At 38.0% G+C, this 25,949-nt stretch overlaps 1 protein-coding gene and 2 pseudogenes across 1 annotated transcript in view; all 3 read right to left on the bottom strand.

The window, feature by feature from the left end:
* Positions 1 to 25,949, bottom strand: part of LOC138922075 (large ribosomal subunit protein uL15m-like) — a 414,353-nt gene that overhangs the window by 349,484 nt on the left and 38,920 nt on the right.
* LOC138922097 (large ribosomal subunit protein uL15m-like) lies at positions 852 to 7,906 on the bottom strand (annotated as a pseudogene).
* Positions 10,322 to 15,389, bottom strand: LOC138922065 (ligand-dependent nuclear receptor corepressor-like protein pseudogene; annotated as a pseudogene).

Below are 25,949 nucleotides of genomic sequence, written 5' to 3'. Positions count from 1 at the left end.
TATTAAACACAACATTTATTAAATACTCATAACTTTTATTGCCTCTATTTTGTACTATTGGATTACTTCAAATATTTTCTGTTAGTCTTCTAATATTGGCTGGTTATGTTTCAAATATTTCAAAATTAAAAGCAGATTTGTGATGATTATCTAAATATTTTCTGATGTGTGGTCTATGTTTTGGCTTATGGTACCTGCTTGATTTCTCTCCAAGGGGAGGTGGTTTTGTATTTTAATTAGGCATGCATCTTCATTATGCACATCAATTCATATAGAACTATTTTAACCCACCACCGAACTTGATTGTCACGGTAGCTGTGCTGCTTTAGTCAACTGGAAACAGAGCAGCTAAATCCCAGATACTCTGGAGTTGGACTGTCCAACACAGTAGCCATTAGCCACATGTGGCTATTGAACACTTGAAATGCAGATAGTCTGAATTGAGATATGCTGTAAAAGCCAGATTTTGAAAACTTAGTACAAAAAAAGAAGATCAAATATCTCATTACTAAGTGTACACTACGTACATATTGAAATGACAATACTTGGAAATACTGGCTTAAGTAAAACAAATCATTAAAATTAATTTCACCCGTTTAGTCTTACTTCTATTTTTAGTGCTTAGGGGACTGCTGAAGGGCCAGATGGTGAATGGGAAGTTCCTTTTGATAGCGAAAGTACACAACTTTATTCCAAGTGGAGACAAAGGTTGGGGTTACAAGCTGAACAGGTGAAATCCAGTCACATTCGTCTCTCCATCTGACGTTGGGAATGGATCCAGAGAATGGAGATGATGGTTTCACCCAAGTATTTTCGCAATTAGGAGCTCCTTTATGAAATAAATGCATATCTAGCCAGGAAAATAGTCCATTTTTATTCTGGTCTCACGGATATGTACAGGAGAAGAAATTAATAGTAAAATGGTGTGTTCATACATTGTTGTAGACTTTCAAAATACATTTTTAAAAGAACAATTTAATGAAACACATTTATAGCACTTTTTCCATTCTTGAAACTTCCAAAAGTGACTTTTTTCAGATTGAAAACAAAAATGAATTTGCCTCAACTTTTGTTATACTGTTACTAATGAGCTCAGAGTGAAAATTATGTCTTAAAAACATAATAATAATATCTTAAACATAATAATGATAATCTTGAACATAATAAAGATACTATTAAACAGTTGTCTTAAATTTACCAAATAAATAGATGTGCTATTATAAGATAATACTATTCCTGTTGTTTCTCTATCTCTTTCAGGATCATATATGTAACTTCAAAATTAAATCGCCCCTTTTAATTTTCTCTTTTCCACGGCCCAATATTTTCTCACAGAACACAATGTGTTATTATCATCTACCCTAAGTCTATCCTATTGCGTTAGTAAGAAAAACCAACTTAATAGCAGCAGCAACGGATCAACGAGTATATAAAAGCTACGGTGCCTGGCAGCACATTGTTAAACCCTCTGTCATGTGCATTATGGGTACATCAGCCCTTTATGTTCTCACAGAAACATCTTTATATCTACAAGTTTTTGCTACAACTATTTACTTCTGTTTTCTAGCGTAGTACCATTCAAACTGCAATACCTGTTTTCATTACATTTTCCAGAATGCCTAGGTACGGTTTTTGAAAGCACATTTTAAAAAATGTACATTGAAAACTTCTATTATGATCTTTTTTTGAAGTAGTGCACCTTTTCTAAAGTATTTTTAATTATTTTATATTTATAAAAATATATTTTGTAAATATCAAGTACCCTATAAAATATATGTATATTATGTTATTTAAATAGAACCTAGAATACTTGACATTCAACAAATATATACTGAATGAATAACTTTTTTGATGACGTTGGCAGTCCTTAGTGGTTGGCTAATCAATTTCCATCCCCAAGGATGTTCTGCCTCTCCCATCTACCAACTGTAGAGGCAGGCATAGTTAAGTCTCAGTGCGTCAGCCTCATTGCCCTTAGAGGGAATCAAATGACACAGCTATGGATAATAAGATGTATATGAAAGTCTGCAAGGGGTGGTCATGAGAAAACTTTTGCTTCCTTATGAACAGGGCAGCTATAGCTTGAACCATTCTCCCCGCTTCTTCCTGCCCTTTAAGGTTATTCTTACTGGAGCCATGGTGATCATCTTAGGGTCTTGGGGAGAGGCCATGAGAATTGCAGATACAGAAACTGCAAGATTATTGAACTGCTATGGCTATTACCGTCACTACCAATTCTTCTTAGGTGATAAAAAATAAGAAAAAAACTAATTTGTTTAAGCCATTGCTAGGCAGACTTTCCTTGACAATGACTATGATAAGAAATAATACAATGACCAAGATGAAAGTATTATTGAGAGCCAGGTCGTAGACATCACTCAAACACAGTGACCGCACCAATTCTTTGTTTTATCGCATGGCCTCCTTTTCCAGTCCTCTTTTCCAACTCTGCTTTCTTGGAAGGGAATTCATGAGCTGTAATACTTGAGGACATTCTCCTCTGTAGGTTTCAGGATTTTCTTATCTGCCATATTCACCACCCGTCCAGGAGCAAGACCAAAGAAAATCTGCCTTGGGTCCTTTCGAGTAGTAACTTTGAAGAGTTCATCTTTAGTAACGTCAGGTAAAATATAACCATACTTCTGGGCGAGTTCAAGTCTTGCTTCAGGAAATTTGGCCGGATCCGCCAGGTCACCACGATTCTTTGCATCAGTATAATACGGCACCAGTGCTTCAGGTGCAAGCATTCGTTTTGGAATGGGTTGTCCACGCAGAAAGAATGGAACAGGTTTGCATAGAATTTCTAAAACAATTTTTAAATTAAAAAAAGAGAAAGGCAAATGTTGACTATTTTATTTACATGATGGTTTTCTTTTAATAATGGTATTTTATAATCATTAATTTTTAAATATGACCAAGATGAGAACTTAATTCCAAGAACTCTTTTAATTAAATAAGCTTGTTTTAAGTAAACAAATGGAAATGCTTAATTTTCAAAAGTTTGTATCTTGAAAGTCAGAGTTACTCCTGGGTTACCAACCATTAGTGAGTTTCTAGACATAGGTAACATTGTATTTAAGCCCTGTGTTCAAAAACAAAAACAAAACCTTTTTATGACCTACTGGCTGAGGTCTATCAGAGGACAGAGCCCCACCAGCCACAGCACTAATAAGAAATCCTGAAACAGAAAACAGAGGTGTCCAAACGGCAAGTCAAACAGCCATGAGGACTTTTACAATCCTCACATGCAGCCAGCATGAGACAAAGAGGGAGAGAAGAAAATGACTGCGGAGCAAGCTTACCCAGACTTCTGGGATCACAGAAGGCTGTAGTAACGACACCACGTGGCACTCTCTTCGATTGCAGCAATGGCTAGTTCCGAAGCCAACTGTACTTCAATATTAACTTTCGCCTTAAAGGTATCAGCACCCTGTAACACGTCAAAATAGTCTGTGAGTAGCTAGCTTGGCTAAAAGTAAATTAACTATGGCAAGCTTCCTTTTTACACTGTGTTTCCTCCTCCAAAATGCCCACAATGTAACAGCAATTCCTACTTCAAAGACTTCTGCTTCCAGGTCCTATCAAATAACATCAAATTCTTTTACATTTTCTAGGCCCCCTTCTTTTACCAATTTTCCTTCCCTGTGAGCAGAGATGACTATATTTTCACTTGATGTATTTCGTAGACACCAATATAAGCACCCATTCCCAGTACTTCGGTAATAGTTGGCTGTTTAACCCTCATAACAACCCTATGACAGAATTATTGCTAAACCAACTTCACAGATGGGGAAACTGAAGCACAGATAGGTTAAATAACTTGCCCAAAATCACAAAGCTAGGATTCTAACCCAGACAGTCCAGCCACAGTATGTGTTCTTAACCACAACATTATGCTGTAGGATACAGATCATGACTTATCTTCCTATCCCTTAACAAGCAAGAGGCCAAGAGAAGGTTAAAGAGGGGGACGAGTGGGCTAGAATCAGCGAAAGAATAAAATATCTGAGCTTTGGAGGGGTCACCCCCTCTAAGAAAAAAGGGAGCAAAGGACAACAGAAATTCACTTTGCATTCATTATTGACTTTACTACAGCCTCTAAACTGACAGAAAATAAGTTTACCTTTCCCTACCATGGTCAACACTGAAAAATGTAGTCCTGAACTTTTTTAAGTTCTACTTTTGATCACTTTAGTTAGGATGTGCTATATTTTAATTTCAAAACAGATTCTGACAAAAATAAAAAGATGGCATCATTACCATTCTTTTTGTAGTGATAAGAATTTTTTCCTATTTTGGTGTGGTTGAAACAAGCTGGCTCCCAATCAAGTTCCTTTTATTAATTATGAACCTTTAATATATTTAAAAAATATTCCATCAATTCTAAGATACACTTTTTCCATCTATGATACCGACCTGCATTTTAATAATTATGGTACGTTTGACTCAATAAAGTAAGGTCTTGCCATATTATTTGTGATTTTTTTTTTTTTCTGCTGAGGAAGATTCACCCTGAGCTAACATCTGTTGCCCGTCTTTCTCTATTTTGTCTGCGGGTTGCTGCCAGAGCATGGCCGTCGACGAGTGGTGTGGGTCTGTACCCAGGAACTGAACCCAGGCCACAGAAGGGGAGGGCGCCAAACTTAACCACTAGGCCACAGGGCCAGCCCCTATAATTTGTGATTTTTAATTACTATTCCATAGATTGCTTGACCACTCCCCATCCTTGGACATTGGGGTTAGTTGCAGTATTTTAAGTATTATAAAAGCATTTTTAGGAATGTCTTTCTATCAGTTAGGTTTATTTTGTTTTTCCTTGAAAACATGTCTTTCCAAATTGGTAATTTTATGCTGAAGGATCAGAAAGTCTTATTATCCACTATTTACTACAAATCTGAAATCAATTTACAGCGCTGTAAACGATGTGGAACTGTACTTACACAACCACTGCCCTGGTGTCGTTTTCAGGATTATTTTTGTTAGTTTAATAGACACATACCTGTGAGTTGCTGGGATGCGCAGTTTAACAGCTGAAGAGGTCACGGATTTTTCCATGTCAATTTACATGTGCATTCCCTTATACACCCAGAGTAGGATACTGAGACTTAATCGCATATTTGGTAATCTATCTTCAAATCATCTTATTTGAAAATCCTTTATCCGTAAGGTTTACTTTTTCAAAGGAATCTAAAAGGTTTTTCCATAAACATATGCCTCCCTCTAGTGGACACTAAGTTACTCACACAGTTACATTACTGACAACAAGGAGGAGGAGCAGTTAATTAACAACACGTTTATTTGCTTATGAAATGCCTGGCCAATGTCTATAAATAGAAAAGTCCTTTACTGCGATTAGAATTGGATTTGATCCCTTTCTTCCATAAATACTGAGTTATTATCATGAGCCAATATTTCCAATATTGCAAACATAGGAATGAATCACAGTACCTGCTCTCAAAGAACTTACATCACACTGAGGAAGACAATGAAAAATAAATGCATTACTTAGTAATAAATGTCAGGTGTTCATATATTCAAAGAAAAAATACTTCGGGCAGAGTAATGCAGACAGAGTACGACTGGGGGGGAAGCGGGTGGGGGCTGAGTGTTCCTTTATAAAAGAAAATCAAAAAAGACCTTTCTGATATTATCAGATCTGAACAGAGAACCAAAGGGAGGGAGGGAACAAGCTGAACGGACACACGGGAGAAGAGCATTCCCGGACCATGGGAACAGAGGCCCCTCGACGTGATCATGCTGGCTTTCTAAAACCACAACTGAGTATAAACACAATCACCACTATGTAATGGTTATAACAATTCAAAAGGGATAAAAACAAAGGAGGCAGAGTATAGATTATATGAAAATCAGAAATAGCCTCCTATCTAACTCCAAAAATACTAATCCAGACTTACCTCCTCTACCAGCTGGACACCATAATCCCTTTTATATGGCTGGATGGTCACACCTCTCCCATTGACAAGCTGGGTTAAGTCAATAGGCTGAGTAGGATCAACTCGACCCAAATCAATAAGACACTGCAGCCCGTTGAGACTCAAAGGCTGATACCGGCGTCTGAAGCTACAAAACAAGAAAGTAACAGTTGGAAAACTCAACTCTCTTCCTCTTAAGTTCTCCACATCAACTTAAAAGTTTTGTTCTCTATTTTCCTCCAACAATTTAGATGGTAACAAAATAAGACCCTCCTGACTACAACAGAAACGTTATACTGCTTGATTTTTGGTAACGACACAAAACCAGTATTTCCTTTATTTTGCTAAAAATACTTTGCCTCTTAAGCATTTTACTTCACTCATTTACACAAATCAACAAACAAATTTGGGGAAAATTTAACCCACTATCTGAATTATGCATGAATGGAACTCAAAGTAACCATGGTAGTTGTCATTTATTGGGTAATCACAATGAGCCAGGTTTTTATATATATTATTGCTAAGCCTCTAAACAACCAGGAGAGCAGGCATCATTATCTCCATTTTGCAGGCTCAATGTCTGGGCTTTTTTCCCTGCTATTCCAAACTAATTGCACGACTAAAGATGCTTCAGAGGAACAGGGGCAAAAGTTTGCTTCAAAGTGACTATCAATTTCTACCAAGCTATTTTTTAGGTGATTCTCAGCGAAAAACAGGGCTTTCTACTTTAAAAAGCAGAACAACCTACCTATGTCCTTCATTAAACCCGTATTTTGGGATTTGTATGTAAAATGGAGTCTGGCCTCCCTCAAAGCCCAGTCGGGGCCGGGTTCCTCTCTGTCGTTCTCCTTTATCTGTCGCCTCTGCCACATCTTCTACCTCTTCTCCGCCCCCTCGGTCGTCTTTCCTAAAGGAAAGAACAAAGTTTTATGATCTACAGATGCCTTTTTATAAACTGTATCTCATCTTTTCGTTGTATATTTTTTGTTACACCATTTATTCATCCAACCAACCAGTACTAGCTAACACTACCTTGTGCCAAGCACTGTCCTAGCTGCTCTAGCGTCCAAACACTCTAAATCAGCATCTTTGCCTCTGAAGATGTACCTAATTCTTGCAACCAAAGTGCAAGCTGTGTTTCAAAGGCAAACTTCCAAGGATGGGATGGGGATAAGGGTTCTACAACAGGCTCGAACGGAAAAAAACCTAGAGTTAAACATCCACAACAAACAAAGCTTACATGATAGTTAAGAAATTCTATTTTGGAATTGTAAATATGTCATTGCTACCCATACATTATTTTATTTAAAGATTAATTTATAAAGAAAACATTTTTCTTAATTTACTTCCTGTCACTTCACGAAGGCAACGAACTGATTTTCAAAATTACAGTACGTCACCTAACAGCTTTTCTGGCTGTATTTAGTGATTTGAAGAGACATCTAACGGAATAAATCAATTCAACTCTTTCCCATGAAGCTATACTGGAAAAGTCCTTCATTTTAATTCCAATTTTGAACGGGACAATCATTTTGCAGTGCGACTTCGCTCCTACGCCCTAGCATAATTATGCTTTTAAGCATAAACCGTATTACGAGTTGACACCACGCGAGAAGATTTTCCTCTGCAGTTAAGGAGAACAGGGACTCAGAAACCCTACCTCCATCCCAATACCCTCTGGAGTAAGCAGTCCCCGGAAAGCGCGGGCAGTGCAGGGCCGCTTCCATCGCCCCGTGCGCCAGCGCTTGCCCGCAACGCCACCAGCCACTTACCAGTTTCCTGGAGCCCGGATTCGGCTTTAAGTTGGCCAGGCTAACCCGGGGCAGGGTCCGGAGCAGGTCCAGAGCCCTGGACCCACTGCCCTGCACCGAACCTGCCATGACCCCCCAGGAAGAGCCTCCAAGGGCACCGGGCCGCGTCGGAGCCCACGTGGTCTGGGGCGCTGCTTTACGGCTGCGGCCCCGCCCCTGTCGCAGTGCCGCGAGCGCGCCAGCGCCCTGGAATCCGGCAGCGGCTTCGGAAGCTTTAGAAGACTGACATGTCGGTGTTGCTCTGCCTTTTTTTTTTTTTGTAAATTCGCTGCGGATGTCTTCATGGTTTGAGAGATCGTGGCTTGAGCCCGGGCTTGAACGTCCGGTGTTCTCTTCCGCCACAGCAAACGCGCACTGCAAACGCTGCGGTCTGCGGTCCTCAAGAGGCAGCGTCTTCTCTGACCGCGCCGTGGAGAATGAGATAACCTGAGCGCAGAATTACTAATTTTGAATTTGGCTAATCAAACACAGTGAGATTAAACAATACTCAGAGTCCAGCTAGTAAAATGCCTGGCTAATACTAACCTGTGTAATGAAATTCAACCTACGCATTCCCATCAGTGTGCTTCTACGTGTACTGCATTGACCCACCGAGTCGCTGAGATACGAACTTCACTGAGCTGCTCGTGATGACAGGTGCCATAGGAGCGCTTGGCACATGTCATCGCTGTGTTGTCAGCCTTATTCGATCAATAGCTTGTGGAGGTAGATGTTACTACCTTTTACGGACCGGGACGGTAAGGGTTGGCAAGGTCGGGTAGCTTGACCAAGGTCTCACAACAAGCGGCAGAGCCAGAACTCACACTTACACTGCCTCCTAGTAGAACAGTAGTGTTTCCTAGGATATAAAATTGAATATCTGCAGCATAGAACACATAACATTATTTTCAAGCTAAAAAATAGCTTCCCTATTTTTGTCTTAAGTGAATGTGGTATAGAAAACAAGGTTCCTTTCTTTTTCTTTCTCTTATTCTTTTTATATTTCACTTGTCTCGCTGGGGAGTTTTCTTTCTGGTTCCTCTTAGTGATCACAAATAGTGAAGGAGAGAAATTTTTGGAGGGGAGCTACTTCTATGTTTAATTAAACCCTTTTCAACTTATTTTAAAACAAGTATAAAATACTACAGAAAGAAAAATTTGCATTCATGCTTTATTTAAGCAATATTTATGAGCAAGACACTGAAACCTGTTACTGAAAAATATACGTGGATGAAGTCAAACAAGATCTCGCTCCCACGTTGTTTGAAATCGAGTAGGACAGACTTTCCCAAATTGAGTATTTTATAAAAGTTAAAAAAAAAAAAAGTACGTCTCTTGTGGACCTAATAATGCAAATTCAAGAAAAATACAGATATATGAGTTCTATAAAACAATGTGAAGATAAAGTCCAGACTCTATTTAGAAGTACAAAAGAAAATACTGAAAAAAAATAAGCTAGTTCCTGCCTTTAAGAGGTTTCACTTCAATATATTTCATAATCTTTTCTTTAGAATTTTCATACTTCTGAGAGGAAAATTACAAAATATGTTGCAAAATGTGCCCTCATCTACAGAAATATATACAATTTTTTTCTCTACCTAGAAAATCGTTTGCATTAAGTAATGAACTTTTGGATGAGTGTTAACACCAATAATGTTTCTCATGGAAAAAATGTGTATTGAATAAATGAGATACAGGAAATAGAAAACAATGTGCTGCATTTCTTGCAAGTAGATGCTCTTTGTTGTGTAGGTTATATAATGCTATTGGTGAACATCCGTTAATAATAGTGGAAATAACTGTTTGTAGTTAATTGTAGGCCGTTTGTTTATCCCATATCCAACATGTTGATGAAGCATATAAAACTGTCAAAATAATTTAATGAGTTTCATCTGTGTTTTAAGAATGTAGTTTAAGGTGTGTGGTGAATAAGTCATCAACCCTTACCTGAAGCCTATAGTTTTACATCATCATTATCATTGCATGATAATACTTACTAAGCACCCACCTGCTTGGGGTGTTGTGCTATACTCTGTTTAAATGATGTTAATGAGACCTTGCCATAAGAAAACATCTCAACAAGAGATTTAAAGTCCATCCTAATTCCAGTCCCAGTTGATAGTGACTACTGAATCATTACGTAAAAAGAATAAAACAAGCCCTGTAAAGATGGTGTAATTTGAAGTTCCTTGGGAAGGCCTCTTTCTCACACACTCCCAAATAATTTTCCCCTACCTATCCCAGTGCCTTAACAGTCTGCCAACAGAGATGAATTCTTTTGAGCTCATTATTTAGAGTTAAAATTCTCAAGGTGGGTAGAGAATGAGAGAGGGGGATGAAAATAAAAGGGGATAAATTTATCACATGAGGTACTTGGTATGAACCATAATACTAATACACCGTGCAGTGAAGCATCTGATCAATTTAACCCTCTGTTTCTGAGATTAAAAAACAAAAACATGCATATAAAACTCTCCCATCTAATCTCCCTAAATGAGATCACACATTAAATAATATTTGGCAGGGATGGGAACAGGAGGAGGAAGGGAATTTCAGTTATTAGATTATTACTGATTTTTACCATGAGCCAAAACCAAATCATTTTTATTTTTTATTTATTTTTTAAATTTAAGTGCAAAAGCACTGAAGAGCTTTACTACAAATTACAACCTAGAAACACGTTAACTGAACAATTAAAATTCATACAATCAGATTTAGATATATAACAACACAAAGTAGGAACAGAATTACAGTACAACACAAGACAGATACATGAATTCATTAGAAAATATTGTAATAAATAATTCATGAATCATAGAGCAATTGATTTATGCATAAATATAACTAATTGCCTAACAATCAGTTTATATTAACAAAATCTGTCAAAATCAAGGCAGCCAGAGTTTTACTAAATTACTGTGACAATGGAAATACTGCAATTAAAAAACAAATACAAGTATTTGTACTGTAAACAACTAAAAAAATCAGTCTCACTAAAGTTAGTATACAATTTAATATAAAATTATCATTAGCTACCAGAAATGGTTTAAACAACTTTACTGAGCAGTAGTTTTCTAAAAACAGAGGCACCGTTTTTTCTTTTCCTTCTTTTTTTTTTAAAATATAAAATACTTGAGGAACATTCAAATAAGTAGAAAGCACATAATGGTTGCTTTCACCTTCATTAAAAGTCTGCTGAAACTGGATTTTTCAGAAAATTGTCAATTAATAAGTAATAACTGGTAACTAAATTTATAAAGTACTTTGAAAGTTTAACATAGAGAATATCTTAATGGAATCACTGGGGGGAAGGGGAAGCCATAAATTTCCCTGCCTTTCCAAGTTTGTATGATCAAAAGTGAACTCAGTAACTAGAAACATTTTGTTTCTTTTAAAAGTTAGGAGTTCGGGGCTGGCCCCGTGGCCGAGTGGTTAAGTTCGCGCGCTCCGCTGCAGGCGACCCAGTGTTTCGTTAGTTCGAATCCTGGGCGCGGACATGGCACTGCTCATCAGACCACGCTGAGGCAGCGTCCCACATGCCACAACTAGAAGAACACACAACGAAGAATATACAACTATGTACCGGGGGGCTTTGGGGAGAAAAAGGAAAAAATAAAAAAATCTTAAAAGTTAGGAGTTGATCATTACCTACAAACTATCAAAAAATATTTAATTTACTATTTCTGACCAAAAATAAATAATACAAGTACTAAAACGCGGCAAATTAACTATAATATTACCTATAAAACTACTGAGCACTGTGAAGTCAATAGCAAAATGATCCCTGATTTTATGAATCCTGTCAAGTTTTTGGTCAGGTCATCTTTTAAATGATATAAAAGTGTTCTGTAAGTATCCCTTTACTATAAACTTCTCAATCAATTTATTAATGTAAATATAGTGTGAGGAATAAAAAAGCTCAATACAATATAAATATTATGTAATGCCTTCAAGCCCCCAAATTTTTGCAAGTAAAATTCTGTATAAAGAGGTCAATAAAATTGTGTTGAAACATTAACTTTGCTTTTCACTGGGGGCGCGGGGGGCGGGGAGGGGAAATACATTAAATCATCCAAGTTCTGGCCCTCACAAAATATGGCTTAATTCTTTAAAAAGAAAGATGACCCTGACATCTGCTGTTTTGCAATCTATTATGTATACTTTCTTGGGGGAATAAAAAAGAGCGAGAGGATTCATACCCTAGCATGCAGGTAACATTAATTGCTGAAGAGGGTTCAGTATAGATCGAAGAGACCAAATATCTACTTGGTTGTGTATTTCCCTCTCTTCAGTTTCCTTATACATATGTAAGCAGTTTTTCAATGTAATAGCTGAAAATCTCTTTAGTATTACATGTATATGTGATTATTAGATACACACAAACACAAGTGTAAAAACACAAGTATTTGACAAGGTGCACTTATTTTTTAAATTCAGCTTTAAGTATTCCTTTTGGACTTAGGAAAACTGGCTTAGAAAAATGATCAGAACCTGACTTTTAACAGAGCAAAGGGGCACTCGGAGAACTGTGAACATATGAAGCAAATCCCCAATCTTTATATGGAGGCACATGCTTTATAACATTTTACCACTAAAACGGCATACTCCATAAATCCAACATGGATACTCTGAACCACATTTTAAAACTGCTATATAAAAATTACTGGTCTCTTTTATGAGGCTAGTAAAAGTTAAAATGCACTGCCCAGCTTCTAACTGCCCAATTAGTAGAGTTTACATTACTGAAAGTTCAAAACAGCTTCAGTGTGAAATATTTGTAAATCCATTTAAGACCCTGAACAAACTGCAAATTTGGTTATTAGCAAAACGATAATGTATCGCCCACCAAAATGAAATCTGTAATTCATTTTTGATAAACTGAAAATGTTTTGAAATGTCACAGCAGCAAATATATTAAAGTTACACTGAGGTTTTTCAATAGTAGGAGTCTATCACAATCCTTAAAATTTAAAGTAGTCATAACATCAACCAACCAGCACATTTAAACCAAAATGATCATTCTCAAGCTTTTTCTGTGCCCATTATAAACATGCTCTAAGTTGCATTCCAACTTTCTTTTCTAATCTTACACATTAGCTTATTTTTCAAATGAAAAACAAAATTAAATTATTTTAATAATTAAATTTAAATTACTTTTTGTTCTTAGTATTCCATCTTATATTAAAGGATTTTATAGCTCCTGGGGTTAACAATGTGTCAGTTTTTTTCAAAAAGTGTATACCTTATAAACCCCAACTTCCTGCTACAACAACTGTTAAATGATAAATATTAAATTTCATTATACATATCATTTAAGGTTTTCTTGTCTATTCCTGGTGGATGCACTTGAGTGCATTTCATATTTCATAGAATGCACTGTAGTGTCCTAATACTGTATATATTAATTTTTCTTAGTATGGAGATAGCTGCGTATTTAAACTCTGATTGGTTGGTTGACGTACTTACAGTAACTCTAAGTATGTTAGGTAAAAATGTTTAAAAACTATTAATATCATATTTCCATTATAAGATGGTTTAACTGAATGGCTGGGGTGGTCTTTCACCTATAAAAATGTTTCACTTGACAATTACTTGTTTTCCCACAACGCTTTATGCTATTGACTACTAAAGAAAACCTCAATCTTTTTCACCTATTTATACAAGGATTAAATACAAACTATCAGAATTAAGTAAGCAACTATATAATTCTGTCCACAGTGAAAACCCTGAATAAAACTTTTTTTCAAAAGGCATGTAAGTGGTTTTTCAACTGCAAAATTTCATGTCTCCTGTCAGAGTGAGCATCTGTAATTCCCACGTGTGTGTATATAGACACACAAACACACACCTGTGCACATACACACACACACACAAACACACGTACAAACATTTTCCTAACAAGTAATCTACACAGGCTTGCTGCTGTTTTTGCAGCTGCCAGTCCCTGAATCTGTCATATTATATAACCCAGTGTCTGGTACTCGGAGTTTCTTCGGAGGAGGAGTCTTCAGTGTTCCAGATCTTTCTTTTACCTTGTATTCTAAAGTGCCGTGAGGTACCCCATAAATTCCTTGTGCTTTGGAAGCACTCATTTTGCCACTCATTACCATTGCAATAGCCTCTTCCATTATTTCATGATCATACTGCCGATAACGGCCACGTTTTTTCCTGGGCTGCTTATTATCTTTTCGATCCAATCCATCTTCAGTATTTTCAGAGGTTCCATCAACTGTTCCATTTTTAGAATTAAGACACAAAGGAGAGAGGTCCCCGGGTAGAAAGTAAGAGTCAACACTTGAGTGAGTTACGGGCCCAGAACATTCTATTTTCTTCTGTTTAGGGAGTATATTTTTCAGTTTTTGGAGAGCTGATCCTTCTAGGACTGGAGAGGTTTTGGAAACTTGATACATAACATCCAGCAGACCAGGACCATCAGGTTGTGGTTTTGAAACAGAACTTACTCGTAGTTGAGGAATTTTTAACTGTACAGTAGGACGTGAAGTTTCATATTGTAGGCTTTCATTTTTTTCTTTAAATTAGATTGAGTTTACTTTTTTCTGTGCGCTCTGCTTGAGCTCTTGCCCACAGGGCTACTTTATGCAGCACTGCACAAGTTTCTTTACTGTCTTTATATGAGTAACTATCACTGAAATCTCGAGCTTTGTTTTTAAAAGATGCAGGCTTCCCTGCTGGTAAGGCTTCTAAGTGGAGAAGTAAAGTTTTTTGAGGTATGCCTGCTTTATTTCTGTCCAGTGCTCCAGACTGAATGTCTTTCAAAGCTTTTGAGAGCAAACCATCTGCAAACTCAGCACTTCTCTCCACATAGTCCTCTCTGTTTCTCTGTAGTCTCCCAGCCATTGAATTTTCAGAAGAAGGATCGCATACGGACGACTCTTCAGATTTTATGCTGGTTTTCTTTGTAGAGAGATCTAACACTCCATCCCCTTGCTGAGTATTTTGTTCTTGCATTCGATTCACAGTGAGGTCTAAGGGGCCTTCCTGTTCTTCCTGAAGGGAGTTTTCTGCTTGATTCATTTGAATACTTTTACATATTAGACTTGGTCCAATTGAACCATTTCTATTCTCTTGAATTTTACCACTTTTTGAAATATACTCAATTGCAAACTGACGTATCATCTTTTTCATTAATTCCTGAGCAACTAGGGGAATGTTAGGATCACAGTTCTGAGGAAGGTCTTTCTTTTGAAAGAGTGCATTTAGCTAATTTTCTGCTTGGCATTCAGTCTTTCAGTGTTGGACTGGCCCTGAGATGACAGTTCCTCTGTTGGTGTTGACTGTGAAGAATCAAGAGATGGTAGACAATCCTTCAAATAAACTCAGGGCTCTTCGTAGCCGTGGTCCATAAAGCCCTTCTAAAATACTCTCAAAACCTACACAGTGCATGAGACGGTGGCGCCAAGAGTCGAGTTCCCGCCGGCATCCTCTCCTCTCCGCCGCGCACCGAGGGCTCCGGCACCGGGCGGCGAGGGCAGCGGCCACTCTCTCTCTTCCCTTGTCCATCCGCGTCCCGCGTCACGCGCCCTCATTTACATACGAGCGGCGCAGGCACGAGGCAGGGGCGCGAGCCCCGGAGCGCCAAAAACAAATCATTTTAAGAATGAGACCAAGAATAGACTCATTTTGTAGTGATCAAAGTTGAGGAGCAGAAAACAACCAGAGATGTGCTTTTCCTCAGTGAAGGCGGCAGGAAGCCAGGGGCAGGAGGGCAGTGAATCCCTTTGATACTGGGAGAAAACCAATTCCGAGAGAGCCAATCAGAGGGCACGGGAAGGGGCTGGAAATAAATGTCACCTCGACAAAACCTACCCAGTTGTATCAAAGCTTGGCCCTGACTTCAAGGCCTTCATTCGCAGCTAAATAGTTTCTGTTTTAATTTTATTAAAGTATACTAACGCATACATTTGTTATGAAAAAAATCAAGTCATACAAAATAATAATGAGGGACAAAAGTTCTCCACAGGCAATTACTTTTCACTTTGTTTTTTATTTCTTCCGGTGACTGCCTCCATATTTATAAATTAAAGGATCTCAATCACTAATTGTTTTATCAATTTTTGACATTGTGGATTCACTTATGACAGGTGAGGATTTAGATAATTTAAACTATTTCCTCTTAGTATTTTAGTTATTTTATGATAAACCGTATAATTTAAGTAAGGTAAGTACTTCAAACATCTGTTTTTTTGGATTTTCAACTTTCAAAATTATACATTAGCTCCTCACTCTGTGCGAGATGAAGATACTCACACACCTAACCTCTCACACTTCTTTGCTCCTTCTACTTGCCAACTTCTGTTAGCTATATATTTTCTCTAACATTGTTATAGATTATAATGTACTTATACACTTTAAGTGATCATTTAGGGTAAATAAGAAGCTACAAGAATCACTGTATTTGCTCTCTCTAGAACACTTTTCATTATTGCCCTCTTTCCTGGCCACAAAGAACTGGCTTTCGGGTTGACAAGCTTTCTTTAAATTCCTGATCACAAACCTTAAGCTGGTCATCCTTTTCCAGGGTTTTAGAAAACTTACTTTTTCGCTCTCCGCGATGACTATTTTGTATGTTCTCTCTTGGCCAATGATTTTCCTTTACACTTCAGAAAAAAGTCACGAGATAGGGAACTTCTCCCACATCCCACCACTAAATGTACAATCCTTCCTACAACTGCATTTATCTTCTGCATCATATTAAAGAGAAGGAAGTGGCTTTTCTTCTGTTAATCTTCAGTCTTTCCAGCTGTGATCTGGACTCCTATGTCTGCTACCCACTTAGGGGTTTAGTTGTTTTCCTTATCCCCTCTCTTTACTGCATCATCAATCTCTCCTCAGGCTGGATGGTCTCTTCATCATAAAAAATGTTGTAATATCGCTCATCTTAAAAAAACAAAGACAAAACACCACTTTTCTTTACCCCGTAATCCCTCTAGCTGAGCCTATTTCTCTGCTTGCTTTCATAGCAAAACTTCTTGAAAGAGTTCTACGTGGACTCTCTTTTCCTCCTCTTTGATTCATACGTTTTCCTATGAATAACCTCCATATTGCCAAATCTGATAAGAAATGCAAATCAAAATCACAATTGAGATATCACCTCACAAATGTCAGGATGACTATTACCAAAAAACAAAAAATGGCAAGTGTTGGCAAGGATGTGGAGAAATTGGAACCCTTGCACACTGTCGATGGGAATGTAAAATGGTGCAGCCACTATGGAAAACAGTATGGAGGTTCCTCAAAAAATTAAAAGTAGGGGCTGGCCCAGTGGTGTAGTGGTTAAGTTCAGCTCTCTCCGCTTCTGCAGCCCAGGTTTGCAGGTTCAGATCCCGGGTGCAGACATACACCGCTTGTCAAGCCATGCTGTGGTAGCAACCCACATATAAAATAGAGGGAGATTGGCACAGACGTTAGTTCAAGGCCACTCTTCCTCAAGCACAAAGGGGAAGATTGGCAGCAGATGTTAGCTTAGGGCCAGTCTTCCTCAAAAAAAAGAAAAATTAAAAATAGAGGCTGGCCTGGTGGTATAGTGGCGAAGTTCATTCGCTCCACTTTGGCGGCTGGGGTTTCATGGGTTCAGATCCCAGGTGTGGGCCGACACACCATTCATCAAGCCACTCTGTGGTGGCATCCCACGTACAAAAAATAGAGGAAGACTGGGGCCAACCCGACGGCATAGTGGTTAAGTTCGTGTGCTCCACTTTGGCGACCTGGGGTTCGGAGGTTCAGATCCTGAGCATGGACCTAGCACCATTCGTCAAGCCACACTGTGAAAGCATCCCACATACAGTAGAGGAAGATTAGCACAGATGTTAGCTCAGCGACAATCTTCCTCAAGCAAAAAGAGGAAGATTGGCAACAGGTGTGTTAGCTCAGGGTCAATCTTCCTCACCAAAATAAACCACATTAAAATAGACTACCACATGATCCTGCAATTCTACTCCTGGGTATATATGCAAAGACTTGAAATTAGGATTGTGAAGAGATATCTACACTCCCACATTTATTGCAGCATTATTCACAATAGTCAAGATATAGAAACAACTCAAATGTCCATCAATAGTCAAGTGGATAAAGAAAATGAGGAAAATGCGAGATAGACACACAATTAAACATTATTCAAACTTAAAAATTAAGGAAATACTACCATTTGTAAAAGCATAGATGGACCCGGAAGATATTATGCTAACTGAATACCATTCACAATCGCAACAAAAAGAATAAAATACCTCGGGGTAAATTTAACCAAGGAAGTGAAGGACCTATATAATGAAAATTGCAAGGCCTTTCTGAGAGAATTGGATGACGACATAAGGAGATGGAAAGACATTCCATGTACATGGATTGGAAGAATAAACATAGTTAAAATGTCCGTTCTACCTCAAGCAATCTACAGATTCAACGCTATCTCATCAGAATCCCAATGACATTCTTTACAGAATTAGAACAAAGAATCCTAAAATTTATATGGGGCCACAAAAGACCCCGAATTGCTAAAGCAATCCTGAGAAAAAAGAACAAAACGGGAGGCATCACAATCCCTGACTTCAAAACTTACTACAAAGCTACAGTAATCAAAACAGCATGGTACTGGTACAAAAACAGGTGAACAGATCAATGGAATAGAATTGAAAGCCCAGAAATAAAACCACACATCTATGGACAGCTTACCTTCGACAAAGGAGCTGAGTGCATACAATGGAGAAAAGAAAGTCTTTTCCAAAAATGGTGCTGGGAAAACTGGAAAGCCACATGTAAAAGAATGAAAACTGACCATTCTTTTTCACCATTCACTAAAATAAACTCAAAATGGATCAAAGACCTAAAGGTGAGACCTGAAACCATAAGGCTTCTAGAAGAAAACGTAGGCAAGTACACTCTCTGACATCAGTATTAAAAGGATCTTTTCGGACACCATGTCTTCTCAGAGAAGGGAAACAACAGAAAGAGTAAACAAATGGGACTTCATCAGACTAAAGAGCTTCTTCAAGGCACATGAAAACAGGATTGAAACAAAAAAAACAACCCACTAACTGGGAAAAAATATTTGCAAGTCATATATCTGACAAAGGCTTGATATCCATAATATATAAGGAACTCTCACAACTCAACAACAAAAAAAATCAAACCACCCGATCAAAAAATGGGCTGGAGACATGAACAGACATTTCTCCAAAGAAGATATACAGATGGCTAATAGGCACATGAAAAGACGCTCATCATCGCTGATCATCAGGAAAATGCAAATGAAAACTACACTGAGATATCACCTTACACCCATTAGAATGACAAAAATATCTAAAGCTAATAGTAACAAATGTTGGAGAGGTTGTGGAGAGAATGGAACCCTCATACACTGCTGGTGGGAATGCAAACTACTGCAGCCGCTATGGAAAACAGTATGGAGATTCCTCAAAAAACTAAAAATAGAACTACCATACGATCCAGCCATTCCACTACTGGGTATCTATCCAAAGAGCTTGAAGTCAGCAATCCCAAAAGTCCTATGTACCCCAATGTTCACTGCAGCATTATTTACAATAGCCAAGACATGGAAGCAACCTAAGTGCCCATCAACAGATGAATGGATAAAGAAGTTGTGGTATATATATACAATGGAATACTACTCAGCTGCAAAACAGAACAAAATCATCCCATTTGCAACAACATGGACGGACCTTGAGGGAATTACGTTAAGTGAAATAAGCCAGTTAGAGAAGGATAATCTCTGTATGACTCCACTCATAGGAGGAATTTAAAAATGTGGACAAAGAGAACAGATTAGTGGCTACCAGGGGAAAGGGGGGGGTGGGGGGCGGGCACAAAGGGTGAAATGGTGCACCTACAACACGAATGACAAACATTAATGTACAACTGAAATCACACAAGATTGTAACCTATCATTAACTCAATAAAAAAAAAGATATTATGCTAACTGAAACAAGTCAGTCACAGAATGACAAATATAGCATGATTTCTCCTATAGGAGGTATCTAAAATAGTCAAACTTAGACAAGCAGAAAATAGATTGGTGGTTGCCAGGGGACGGGAGTGGGGAAAATGGAGAGTTGTTGTTCAGCATCAAGTTTTAGTTATGCAGGATACATAAGTTCTAGAGATCTACAACATTATAAACTTAAGAGGATAAGTCTTAGGTTAAATGTTCTTCCCACACACACACACAAAAGCAAAGGGACGTAAGAAATCTTTTGGAGGTGATGGATATATTTATTACCAGGATTGTGGTGATGGTATCATGGGTGTAAGCATATTGTCCAACTTCATCACAATGTATACATTAACTATGTACAATTTTTTAATGTTAATTATACCTCAATAAAGCTGAAAAAAATATAAACTCTCTGTTCTCTTAAATGAGTTCTTAGCAGCATTCAAAGCAGTTGAGCACTTGCTCCTTGAAATACTTTTCTTGTTGGGTTTCTGGATAGACCATGCTTCTCTCACTTTTAGTGGCTCCTCTTATACTATCTAACCCCTAAATGTTGAAATCTATTTTTCCTATGCAGGTGATGGGGTTCAGGGCATGCCCACACCCCCGCCCCGCCCACCGCAAGATGCACCACTCTGGTATGTGGATTATTTCAAGCTGAAGAAAATAAAGGCTCAGAAGACTCAGGAAGAACATTCCACCTTCTCCCCAACTGACTAAAAGAAATTTAAAATAAAGGCCAGTCCCCAGGACAAGCCATCACCTTAGATAACTCTGGGTATCTGGTAGACTGGGAGGATCCTTGCTAAGCCCATTCTTATCAAAGTTCTATTTACCAAACATTTGCTTTTCCATTTCCAGGAGTTGCCTTCCTCCCCTTTGAAGCTCCAAATCACTACCCCCAACATCCTCCTTGTCTGTAGCTGAAGAAATTTAAACAGGCAGCCTCAGCCAGATGACTGAGTTACTGTTTCTCCTGAGTTTCTCCCATGTATACATGCTATTAAACTTTGTTTGATTTTTCTCCTGCTAACCTGCCTTTTAAATTATTTGACCAGCCATAAGAACCTTAAGAAAAAGGGGTGGGGGAGGAATTCTCCCACTTCCCCAACACAGGTGATCTTAAATGGTTTATAAATTCTCAGGTTTATATCTGCATCCCAAATCTGAGTTCAACTTGTTTGTATTGACAAATAAAAATGGCAAGCAATAGGATATATTGGAGAATATGAGGAAGCCATTTGGTGTAAACCTAATTCGGCCTCACCTTGTCTTTCCAAAAGGGCCTGACCGTGGCTGTTGAGCATGCATTGTATATCTGCTTTAGATATTCCCTATGGCAAGAACAAAGGCCCTTGAGATAAAGGTGCAACTTCCCTCCCTCTCCCAAAGTTGGCATCTCCTTAAGGCTTAAGCGTCTTTCCTTAGGCTAGAAACTGATTGCTGTGCTCACCTGTGACTGCCCAGCTCGAGACAACAGACTTGCCTCCTGCTACGCCCTCTGAGATAGCAGACCCACTACCTGCGGTGTCCATCAAGAGCTGTGCCGACAGGGCAATCTTGTGACTATTGTGGGAGGGACATTTCAATCATATGTGAAACGTCCTGCTTGGCGGTATATAACCACTCTGTACACCTCACTTCTTTGGTGCCCTTTCTTCCTGTGGGAAGAAAGGCCCCGGGCCATGGTCCTCAGATTTCAGCTCAGAACAAATTCACCCAAATTTTCGTTTATAGATTGGTTATAGATTATTTTCATGGACAGTATCTAGCTGTTTAATTGATATCTTGACTAGGATGTCTTCATAACATAGTCAGAAGGAAATTCTAGATATCCAACTCTCTGCCACAGTCCCCCCAAAGTGCTCTTCCCTTATATTCCCCATCTCATTAAATGGCACCTCCATTTATCTAGTTATTAAAGCCAGCAACCTAAGAGTCTTCTTGATGCTTCTCTTCCCTAATTCCCACATAAACAAGACCTATCTTTTTGATCTGCAAACACCATACTTGTTCAACCCCCCTTTATCTTGCCTAGAACAATGCTAGAGTTTACTGACTGATCTACTTTCACTTCCACTGTTGCCCACTTCCAGTCCATTCTCCAAAAGTAGTCAGAGTCTCATTACCCTTCAGTGACTTCACATTGCACTTACCATGGCCTGTAAAAATCAGGCTAATCTGATTCTTTCATGTCTCTCTATCCTCAAAGTGCTGGGAATACTGCAGTGAATGAAACAGGCAAGTCTTCTATTCTCATGGAGTATTCTGGGGGCTTTTTTTGGCAGGGGGTGGGGAATAGAATAAAGAAGTGCAGATAAATAAAACCATTTCTGAAAGTAAAGAGTACTATGAAGACAATTAAACAGGGGATTGTGTTAGACAGCAACTGATATTTGCGGTGGGTTTTAGACTGCGTGGTCAAGGATTGCCTCTCTGAAGGGACATTTGAACTGAATGATACAAAGGAATTTTTAGCACTTTCTCAGCAAAGGTTTATTTCTTGATTGTATCATAATCTCATCAAGGATCATCTGGGAACTCTAGTTTTTATCTAATTCCAGGACCCAGGCTGAGAGAGCAGCCACCAAACTGAAACTTGCAGGTTGCTGTGACAAAAGGAAGTAAGATTCTGAAGGGCCTCACACCAGCAATGAAAAGCTCTAGTCTGTAAGTGACACAGATTTCTTCCACCTATACTTTATTAACCAGAACTATTCACATGACCCCACCCAAACCAAGAATCTGGGAATCGCAGTCCTACCACGTCCTGGAAGGCAGAGAATCAGAAATATTCGGAAAACATAATTAACTACTACTATAGTCCTTCATGTTCACAGGGGAAAATATAAAGGAGGGAAAGTCATAGATACATGCATGGTAGTGGCAGGAGTTCTCCTACAACTGTGCAAGGCCATTAGAATTGCTAGTTCTGGTTCCTCTGGGAGGCATATGGTAGAAACAGAAGACAGTTTGGTGAAGCTTTCCGAGTCTTGCTGCTATCTGATCCCTCTAATACTGAGGAAATGGTTTCTTACTGTTTTGCAGACCTGGAAGAATGAATCCACAGAATGTGACCTCATTGTCCCTACTCAGGATTCTAGTTTGCTCACTTCAGTCAAGGTGCCTTAAACTTTTCTAAAAGTCAAGAACAGTCTGGAAATACATATATTCTCCATATCAACTTCTCAGAGCAAAAATCAAAGAAATGGGCACAAGACCAGCTCAATGTTTTTTATGAATGATTGATAATATTAATTTGAAGACTATTTCTTACATATTATACATCCATTTGTAGAGGGAGTAAAAGGTTATAGACACCACTAAGACATACCTGCTTTTTCTTCTAGCATTTTCAGTTTGTCTTTTTAAAAAACTTAATCCTTTGTTCTGTTTGAAATCTTTCAATTGTGAAATATTTCAGGACTGATATTAAATGTGACTAACACTAAGCCAAATACCTATGTGCCCAATACCCAGCTTATGAAATAAAATATTATAAAAATAGTCATAGGTCTTGTTTTTGCACGCTTTTTGGTGAGGAAGATTGGCCCTGAGCTAACATCTGTTGCCAAGCTTCCTCTTTTTTGTCTCCCAAAAGCCCCAGTACATAGTTCTATATCCTAGTTATAAGTCATTCTAGTTCTTCTATGTGGGAGGCTGCCACAGCATGGCTTGATGAGCGGTGTGTAGGTCTATGCCGAGGATCCGAACCAGCGAACCCCAGGCCGTGGAAGTGGAGAGCATGAACTTAACCACTCGGCCATGGGGATGGCCCCCTATAGGTCTCTTTTTATACCTAATCACATTCCTCTTTCTCCCAGCTTCCCCAGAAGTAACCACTATTCTGAATTTAGAATTTATCCTTCTTGTGCTTTTCTTTGTACTTTTACTACATCTGTATGTATCTGTTATCAATATGTAGTATTTTTGAGATTTGGGGTTCTAGCAATGATGGGGTAAACACAACTGGATTAAAAAGAAAACAACAAGACTTATCCTCCCACCACACACAACTAAGAAACCGGACAAAACATACAGTGGTTTCCAGATATTAGACAACAGTCAGTGAAAGATAATGATCTCTGAGAGAAATGAAACAAAAGATGTGAGCCATATTATTGCCCCAGCTTACAGCCTGGAGAGAATTTTTAGGCTATGTGCAGGCAGGAAGTACCCAAACGGAGCCTGCTGGTTCCAGGAGCTAAAGATACAGAGCTCATACAAGGAAATCTTATGAGCATTTATGGGATGAAGTATGAGAGAAGACAGATCTGCGCAGGAAGAGCTCCAAATGAGTACTGATCAATGCAGGTGTGTGAGGAAACTACTCAAGGCCAGTGAAAGACCATGAGAAAGATTCAAGTATAGCCATCCCAGAACTCACACAGGGCTGGTAATACTCTATATTCCCACTAGCCAAATAAAAAAAACCTCCTAATACAAGGACATTCTCAAGAGGGTATCACATCAGTGTTGGGACCAAATTAGTCCTATACTAAAAGTTGTACTGGATCCACCTAACAAAGCAAGAAAGCAAGCCTCAAAATGGCAGAGTTGATTACAAATGGCTTAACTGAATCTCAAAACAAAGCCTGAAAATATTTTAGAAAAAAAATACAGAAACTCCAACAACTAAGAAAATAAAATTCACACTATGTGGCACTTGACAAGAAAAAATTACCAGATATGCAAGAGACAGGAAAATAAGACCTAAAATGAAAAGAAAAATCAATCGATATGAACAGACCCAGAGATGACAGAAATAGTTGGCAAGAATGTTTAAACACTTAGTATAAATATAGTTCATATGTTCAAGAAGGATGAAAGATGAGCATTTTAAGGAGATATGGAAGATGTAAAAGAAATCTATTCCTCAGCAATATGAATTTACTTAACACTACTGAATTGTGCTACACTCATAAATGGTTAAGATGGTATATTTTATATTTTTAGCATGGTAAAAGAACCTTTGTTAATCTAAAAGGAAACAAACAAAACAAACCACAAATAAACATCTAGAAGTGAAAATACAATGTCTGAGAAGAAAAACAGTATGGTTAAAATTATCAACAGGTTAGACACTGTAGAAGAAGATTAATGAACTTAAAGACAACAGAAATCATCTAAAATGAGAGAGAGGAAAGATTGGAAAAAACTAAACATCAGCGAGCTATAGAAAAACATCATGTGCCCTAATACAGATATAACTGCACTCCCAAAAAGGAGGAGACGGATAGGACTGAAAATTTTGAAGGACTGACGGATGAAATTTTTCCAAATTTAATGAAAACCATAAACTCATATTTCCAAGAAGCTCAATGAACCCCAAGCAGAAGAAACAAAGAAAACTACACCAATGCACATCATAATCGTATTGCTTAAAATCAGTGATAAGGAAAAAACGTAAAAGCAGCCCAAAAAAAGACACGTGTACAGAAGAAAAATGAGAATTACAGCAGACTTCTCACTGGATTGAATGAAAGCCAGAAGACAACGGAGCAACACCTTTAAAGAGCTGAAAGAAAAATAATGGTTGCCCAGAATTCTATATCCAGTAAACATACATTTCAGAAATGAAAATGAAATAAATACTATTTCAGACATATCAAAGCTAAAATTCATCACCAGCAGCCCAGCAATATAATACATATTAAAGAAAATCCTCCAGACAGAAGGAAAATGACACCAACTATAATTCTGGATATACACAAGGAAATAAAGAGCAGTGGAAACGCAAAGTTTGTGAGTAAATACAAAATACACTTTTCCCTAATTTTTAAACATCTTTAAAACATTACTGACCGGTTAAAACAAAAATGTAACAATGCATGTGGGGTTACTAATATATGTAGAAATAAAATGTATATCCACAATAACCTAAAATCTAGGAAAGGTGAAATGAAAGTAAACTATTGTAATGAGCCTATACTATACATGAAGGATAATAATATGATCAGAAGGTAGAGCGCAATAAGTGGAAGATGTCTAATATAAACCCTAAAACAACTTATAAAATAAAGAAAACAAAGAGTACAGATAACATGAAAAGAATATTGACTTATTCCTAACAAGTCAATAAAGGAGATTAAATGGAATTAGAAAATGTAAAATTTTCTGCCTTCTAAAAGAAGGCAGAAAAAAAATACAAAGAGATCACAAATAAGAGAGAGAATGAATAAATAGCACAATGGTACATTTAACCACTTTAATCACAACAACCAGTAATCATTTTAACTGTGAATGCTGTAAAAAAAAATC

Source organism: Equus caballus, unplaced genomic scaffold (assembly GCF_041296265.1).
Source record: "Equus caballus isolate H_3958 breed thoroughbred unplaced genomic scaffold, TB-T2T haplotype2-0000448, whole genome shotgun sequence".
Lineage (NCBI taxonomy): Eukaryota > Metazoa > Chordata > Mammalia > Perissodactyla > Equidae > Equus > Equus caballus.
Note: the sequence above shows the minus strand (reverse complement) of the source record. Positions and strands in the feature narration are given on the sequence as shown.